General features: G+C 55.5%; 2 non-coding genes and 1 pseudogene across 2 annotated transcripts; all 3 read right to left on the bottom strand.

Annotated features, from left to right (window-relative positions):
- Nucleotides 1–1,150, bottom strand: part of LOC124730681 — a 4,231-nt pseudogene extending 3,081 nt beyond the window's left edge.
- A 188-nt stretch (nt 1,151–1,338) lies between these two features.
- On the bottom strand, nt 1,339–1,494 carry LOC124730673. The gene has a single exon (XR_007008050.1). It is a non-coding gene; the product is annotated as a 5.8S ribosomal RNA (ribosomal RNA).
- A 352-nt stretch (nt 1,495–1,846) lies between these two features.
- On the bottom strand, nt 1,847–3,758 carry LOC124730677. The gene has a single exon (XR_007008054.1). It is a non-coding gene; the product is annotated as a small subunit ribosomal RNA (ribosomal RNA).
- Between the last annotated feature and the right edge of the window lie 3,742 nt (nt 3,759–7,500).

Below are 7,500 nucleotides of genomic sequence, written 5' to 3'. Positions count from 1 at the left end.
TTCACCATCTTTCGGGTCCCAACGTGTACGCTCTAGGTGCGCCCTCACCTCGCAATGAGGACGAGACGCCCCGGGAGTGCGGAGGCCGCCGCCCCGTGAAGGGCGGGGAAGGCCCATCCTCCCTCGGCCCGCGCAAGGCGAGACCTTCACTTTCATTACGCCTTTAGGTTTCGTACAGCCCAATGACTCGCGCACATGTTAGACTCCTTGGTCCGTGTTTCAAGACGGGTCGTGAAATTGTCCAAAGCTGAAGCGCCGCTGACGGGAGCGATTATTCCGCCCGAGAGCATCCCGAGCCAACAGCGGCGCGGGTCCGGGGCCGGGCCAGGTAGGTCCGTCATCCGGGAAGAACCGCGCGCGCTTGCCGGGAGCCCGAGCGCCCAAAGGGGCGAATCGACTCCTCCAGATATACCGCCGGGCAGCCAGCCAGGACACCGGGGCTCTGCCCAACAGACGCGAACCGAGGCCCGCGGAAGGACAGGCTGCGCACCCGGGCCGTAGGCCGGCACCCAGCGGGTCGCGACGTCCTACTAGGGGAGAAGTGCGGCCCACCGCACACCGGAACGGCCCCACCCCGCGGCGAGTGGAAAGGCAACCGGACACGACCCCGCCGCGGATTGCTCCGCGCGGGCGGCCGGCCCCATCTGCCGAGGGCGGAGGCCAGTGGCCGGATGGGCGTGAATCTCACCCGTTCGACCTTTCGGACTTCTCACGTTTACCCCAGAACGGTTTCACGTACTTTTGAACTCTCTCTCTTCAAAGTTCTTTTCAACTTTCCCTCACGGTACTTGTTCGCTATCGGTCTCGTGGTCATATTTAGTCTCAGATGGAGTTTACCACCCACTTGGAGCTGCACTCTCAAGCACCCGACTCGAAGGAGAGGTCCCGCCGACGCTCGCACCGGCCGCTACGGGCCTGGCACCCTCTACGGGCCGTGCCTCATTCAAGTTGGACTTGGGCTCGGCGCGAGGCGTCGGGGTAGTGGACCCTCCCCAAACACCACATGCCACGACAGGCGGCAGCCTGCGGGGTTCGGTGCTGGACTCTTCCCTGTTCGCTCGCCGCTACTGGGGGAATCCTTGTTAGTTTCTTTTCCTCCGCTTAGTAATATGCTTAAATTCAGCGGGTAGTCTCGCCTGCTCTGAGGTCGTTGTACGAGGTGTCGCACGCCACACCGCCAGCCGGCTGTGCACGCTACCGAGAAAGTACCGGTATGCGAACCGCCAGGCGACGGGCGCGCATCGCACGTTTGAGGAGACGCGGCCGGCCCCACAGGCGGCCGCGACACTCCAGGCCTGCGAAGCGGGGGCAAACGCCGCGCGCTTCAGTATACGTAGCCGACCCTCAGCCAGACGTGGCCCGGGAACGGAATCCATGGACCGCAATGTGCGTTCGAAACGTCGATGTTTCATGTGTCCTGCAGTTCACATGTCGACGCGCAATTTGCTGCGTTCTTCATCGACCCACGAGCCGAGTGATCCACCGTCCTGGGTGATCTTTTCTCAGTTTCCGCCGTCTCTTTCAAGACGGTCGCATAGGCGGGAGTGAGGCGTGTGGCAGCCCCTGTTCCAGCGTTCTGTGTCCAACGGCCTCACGGCCGACGGGCGTCGTACGGCTCCACACCGGAGCGGACAGGGCACTCGGGCGAAAGTCATTCAAAACCGGCGCCAGGCGCCAGGTGCCGCAGGCCAGCCGCTCCAGCGCTTCAGCGCTCGTACCACACAACATTGCCGCTAGTTTTGAGAGGCACGCGTGGTTCCGCACGCGGCGCACGGCTACGGCGAGCCGTACAGGTAGCGTGTTGCGCGACACGACACGCACATCGAAAGACATGCAGTCTAGTCGGTAATGATCCTTCCGCAGGTTCACCTACGGAAACCTTGTTACGACTTTTACTTCCTCTAAATGATCAAGTTTGGTCATCTTTCCGTAGCATCGGCAACGACAGAGTCAATGCCGCGTACCAGTCCGAAGACCTCACTAAATCATTCAATCGGTAGTAGCGACGGGCGGTGTGTACAAAGGGCAGGGACGTAATCAACGCGAGCTTATGACTCGCGCTTACTGGGAATTCCTCGTTCATGGGGAACAATTGCAAGCCCCAATCCCTAGCACGAAGGAGGTTCAGCGGGTTACCCCGACCTTTCGGCCTAGGAAGACACGCTGATTCCTTCAGTGTAGCGCGCGTGCGGCCCAGAACATCTAAGGGCATCACAGACCTGTTATTGCTCAATCTCGTGCGGCTAGAAGCCGCCTGTCCCTCTAAGAAGAAAAGTAATCGCTGACAGCACGAAGGATGTCACGCGACTAGTTAGCAGGCTAGAGTCTCGTTCGTTATCGGAATTAACCAGACAAATCGCTCCACCAACTAAGAACGGCCATGCACCACCACCCACCGAATCAAGAAAGAGCTATCAATCTGTCAATCCTTCCGGTGTCCGGGCCTGGTGAGGTTTCCCGTGTTGAGTCAAATTAAGCCGCAGGCTCCACTCCTGGTGGTGCCCTTCCGTCAATTCCTTTAAGTTTCAGCTTTGCAAACCATACTTCCCCCGGAACCCAAAAGCTTTGGTTTCCCGGAGGCTGCCGCCGAGTCATCGGAGGAACTGCGGCGGATCGCTGGCTGGCATCGTTTATGGTTAGAACTAGGGCGGTATCTGATCGCCTTCGAACCTCTAACTTTCGTTCTTGATTAATGAAAACATACTTGGCAAATGCTTTCGCTTCTGTTCGTCTTGCGACGATCCAAGAATTTCACCTCTAACGTCGCAATACGAATGCCCCCGCCTGTCCCTATTAATCATTACCTCGGGTTCCGAAAACCAACAAAATAGAACCGAGGTCCTATTCCATTATTCCATGCACACAGTATTCAGGCGGGCTTGCCTGCTTTAAGCACTCTAATTTGTTCAAAGTAAACGTGCCGGCCCACCGAGACACTCAATAAAGAGCACCCTGGTAGGATTTCAACGGGGTCCGCCTCGGGACGCACGAGCACGCACGGGGCGGTCGCACGCCTTCGGCTCGCCCCACCGGCAGGACGTCCCACGATACATGCCAGTTAAACACCGACGGGCGGTGAACCAACAGCGTGGGGACACAAATCCAACTACGAGCTTTTTAACCGCAACAACTTTAATATACGCTATTGGAGCTGGAATTACCGCGGCTGCTGGCACCAGACTTGCCCTCCAATAGATACTCGTTAAAGGATTTAAAGTGTACTCATTCCGATTACGGGGCCTCGGATGAGTCCCGTATCGTTATTTTTCGTCACTACCTCCCCGTGCCGGGAGTGGGTAATTTGCGCGCCTGCTGCCTTCCTTGGATGTGGTAGCCGTTTTCTCAGGCTCCCCTCTCCGGAATCGAACCCTGATTCCCCGTTACCCGTTACAACCATGGTAGGCGCAGAACCTACCATCGACAGTTGATAAGGCAGACATTTGAAAGATGCGTCGCCGGTACGAGGACCGTGCGATCAGCCCAAAGTTATTCAGAGTCACCAAGGCAAACGGACCGGACGAGCCGACCGATTGGTTTTGATCTAATAAAAGCGTCCCTTCCATCTCTGGTCGGGACTCTGTTTGCATGTATTAGCTCTAGAATTACCACAGTTATCCAAGTAACGTGGGGTACGATCTAAGGAACCATAACTGATTTAATGAGCCATTCGCGGTTTCACCTTAATGCGGCTTGTACTGAGACATGCATGGCTTAATCTTTGAGACAAGCATATGACTACTGGCAGGATCAACCAGGGAGCTGCGTCAACTAGAGCTGAGCAGCCGGCCGCCCGGGAGTGTGTCCCGGGGGCCCGCGCGAACACGCAAGCGTCCGCCTCAATCATTCTGCAAACAGGAGGAGGCTGAGCTCCCCTGCACAATACACCTCGAAACCCTCTCAGGTCCCGGCGGCGCGCAGCGCCGTCCCCAAGTACTTGGTCGGGTTCGAGAGAGGCGCAATCGCCCGGAGTTAGGCGAGTAGACGCTTTCGGTGCGACCACCCGTGCTCCCAACTGAGCTTGCCGCTGCCGACAGAGGCCCGGGAGCGTGCTGTCGTGGCATTGCCGGCGGGAGACAACACGCGCCACCTACGGTGACCGGCAGCTCCAACGCCAGCGCCACAGAAGGACAAAAGCCCCACTTGGGTGCCGAAGCGAACTCTCCCAGCACAGCGCACGCGCCAACACATCCGCACAGCTGCGATACAAACCACCAGCGAGAACCGCTGGGGCGACCGAGCAGCAGACGGCGTCGCGGCGCCGAGCGCCGGGCGGCGGCGCATCCTCAACGCACACAGTCCTCAATCGGACCAGCACACTGAAGATGTCCACCGCGCTTCGCACCGGGCCCGCGAGGACCTACTTTGGCCGCACGGCGCCGCGCGCAGGGTGCGCCGGCGCGCAGCTGCGACGCCTGCCGCGTCCGTCGGCCGGCGCGCCTGCCACTGGCCGCCCCCACCAGCCGGCTGTAGCGCGTGCGCCCACGCACCGCGCGGCCAGCACGCCGGAGGCGCCCCCTCACCGGCCGGGGACGGTCCCACCCAGCCACCGCCGCGTATCGCTTCACACCCAGATGCCGTTCAGTTTCGTCGGCATGGTGGGTATCGCTGGAACAACCGGTTCGTACCTCAACCTATCGTCGCCATCACCGATTCACCCCTAGCGAGAACAACCGCACCACAACAGGTTACCATTTGTTCATTTGCGTAACTTCACCAGAAAACGCAGGCGTCCATCGCCATTTGCAACTTCAACGATTATTGCATGCCTGTGTCAGGTGTCACGCCACACTACGTCTGCCCACATACACGCAACAAAATGTGCACGCCTAGACAATACGTGGAAGGTGGCCCCCGTACGTATGCGATGTCCATTGCTCGAACCGACTGTCAACCGGCCTCTGTAGCATGTCGCAGATATGGAACGCGGTGCACCATGCCATCACGGTGTGTGAGGAGAGACGACTAGGTCCCGAATACATCAACAGACAGCTCATGCTGATCGCCATCCACGGCGTCCGTTCCTCCCACACGTCTCTATGGCGTACCACACTGCAATCCAGCTCTCATAGGGAGACGACACGTAGCTGCGTGCACAATATTTGCACTGTATGGTCCGCCGTTTTTTGGGCGCAGTCGTTGTACGGTCACACATGTGCCACGATGTATCATTCGGTACATAAGGACGAATGTGCAGTACAGATTGTGGTTTACGCGTACGACATTAGCGGACGGTTGACACAGGCCGCACCACAACGTAGCCTGAGTACGTCGCATGCGAAGGGCATTGAACATGCAAACTTCTCACCAACCAGCTTGCGAAGGCAGGGGGGCAAGGTGGGGACGTGGGGAGGGGCGGCATGTACGTCCTGCTGCCATCCACATTACAGTGTACAGCAGAGCATGTGGAAAGTCAGCAAGACTTGCAAGGTGTTTAAACATGAAGCGATACACAGGGGAGCGGGCAGTGCGAGTAGCGAACTATATTGCGAGGGTTGCGGGTGGGCAACACTACACTAATTGAACGAGTCGTATAACAATTACAGAGCAGGTTTAGGCGACAACATGGGTTACGTTAGGGGACAACGTGGGTTACGTTAGGGGACAACGTGGGTTACTTTAGGGGACAACGTGGGTTAGGTTAAGGCACAACGTGGGTTAGGTTAAGGCACAACGTGGGTTAGGTTAAGGCACAACATGGGTTAGGTTAAGGCACAACATGGGTTAGGTTAAGGCACAACATGGGTTAGGTTAAGGCACAACATGGGTTAGGTTAAGGCACAACGTGGGTTAGGTTAAGGCACAACGTGGTTAGGTTAAGGCACAACGTGGGTTAGGTTAAGGCACAACGTGGGTTAGGTTAAGGCACCAACGTGGGTTAGGTTAAGGCACAACATGGGTTAGGTTAAGGCACAACATGGGTTAGGTTAAGGCACAACATGGGTTAGGTTAAGGCACAACATGGGTTAGGTTAAGGCACAACATGGGTTAGGTTAAGGTACAACATGGGTTAGGTTAAGGTACAACATGGGTTAGGTTTAAGGTACAACATGGGTTAGGTTAAGGTACAACATGGGTTAGGTTAAGGTACAACATGGGTTAGGTAAGGCACAACATGGGTTACGTTAAGGTACAACATGGGTTAGGTTAAGGTACAACATGGGTTAGGTTAAGGTACAACATGGGTTAGGTTAAGGTACAACATGGGTTAGGTTAAGGTACAACATGGGTTAGGTTAAGGTACAACATGGGTTAGGTTAAGGTACAACATGGGTTAGGTTAAGGTACAACATGGGTTAGGTTAAGGTACAACATGGGTTAGGTTAAGGTACAACATAGGTTAGGTTAAGGTACAACATGGGTTAGGTTAAGGCACAACATGGGTTAGGTTAAGGCACAACATGGGTTAGGTTAAGGTACAACATGGGTTAGGTTAAGGTACAACATGGGTTAGGTTAAGGTACAACATGGGTTAGGTTAAGGTACAACATGGGTTAGGTTAAGGTACAACATGGGTTAGGTTAAGGTACAACATGGGTTAGGTTAAGGTACAACATGGGTTAGGTTAAGGCACAACATAGGTTAGGTTAGGTTACACGTTGTTGTAAGGAAAGGTGTAGGGGGGGGGGGCGGCAGGTTCGTTGATAGTGATTATAGTAAGTGAATGCTTGTGACATGATCAGATTTGTCACGTCAGGATGCACCTTTGGCTTATTAGAGGCGGCGCTCCAATTCTATGCTTGTGTCAGACCTGTGTCTTTGACTCATGTCATTGTTTGTGCGCTGTGACAGGAGGTACTATTGTGATGTTGGGTGCACCGTTGTATAGGACATGTGTGGGTATTGGTGCCTTATCTGCGCAATGGTGGATGTCGAAAGGGGGGGGATATTCTATTTTCCGCATGGACCTCCTGGTCTGGTTGTGATAGTGTGGATTGTGTAATGTGGCGGAGAGGATGCACTGGATGTTGTTCCATGCTGGTGCTTACATATTGTATGTGCGCCCGTTAGAAGCAGAGAGTGGTGCGTGATGAGAGTGTCTGGCTGACGTGTGGTTCCCATTGTGGGCACACTCTTTCAGCATGTATACGGACAGTTGTATATATATTCTGTAATTTGATGGCTCTGCATTGATTACTAATCAGCGCCGTGTGTACGGGTAATCTGGTTCCAGTCCAAAATGTTCCATCTGTGTACATTAGTGACAAAGACTCCCCCCATGCAGTGGGGCTCGGTCTGTTATAACTCTTCCGCGTAATATATTTGCCCCACGTTTTTGCGACTGCGAGTGCGAGTGCGAGTGCAACGCGCATGGGGACCGACATGCTGATGGCTCGGTATCGGACGCCGTACAGTGAGCAACGCGATCGCGTCTCTCGCTCGTAAGTGGTACAGGTCGCGGCTCATGTATACGGACAGCGGGAATGTCGCATATTGGAAATAACTCTTCATGAAACGCAAGTTATAGGGGTGGATTGCACTTTACGAGTGCGGGAAACGTCC

The sequence above is a fragment of the Schistocerca piceifrons genome, unplaced genomic scaffold (assembly GCF_021461385.2).
Source record: "Schistocerca piceifrons isolate TAMUIC-IGC-003096 unplaced genomic scaffold, iqSchPice1.1 HiC_scaffold_1249, whole genome shotgun sequence".
NCBI classification, from domain to species: Eukaryota; Metazoa; Arthropoda; class Insecta; order Orthoptera; family Acrididae; genus Schistocerca; species Schistocerca piceifrons.
This window is presented reverse-complemented; position numbering and strand designations above follow the sequence as displayed.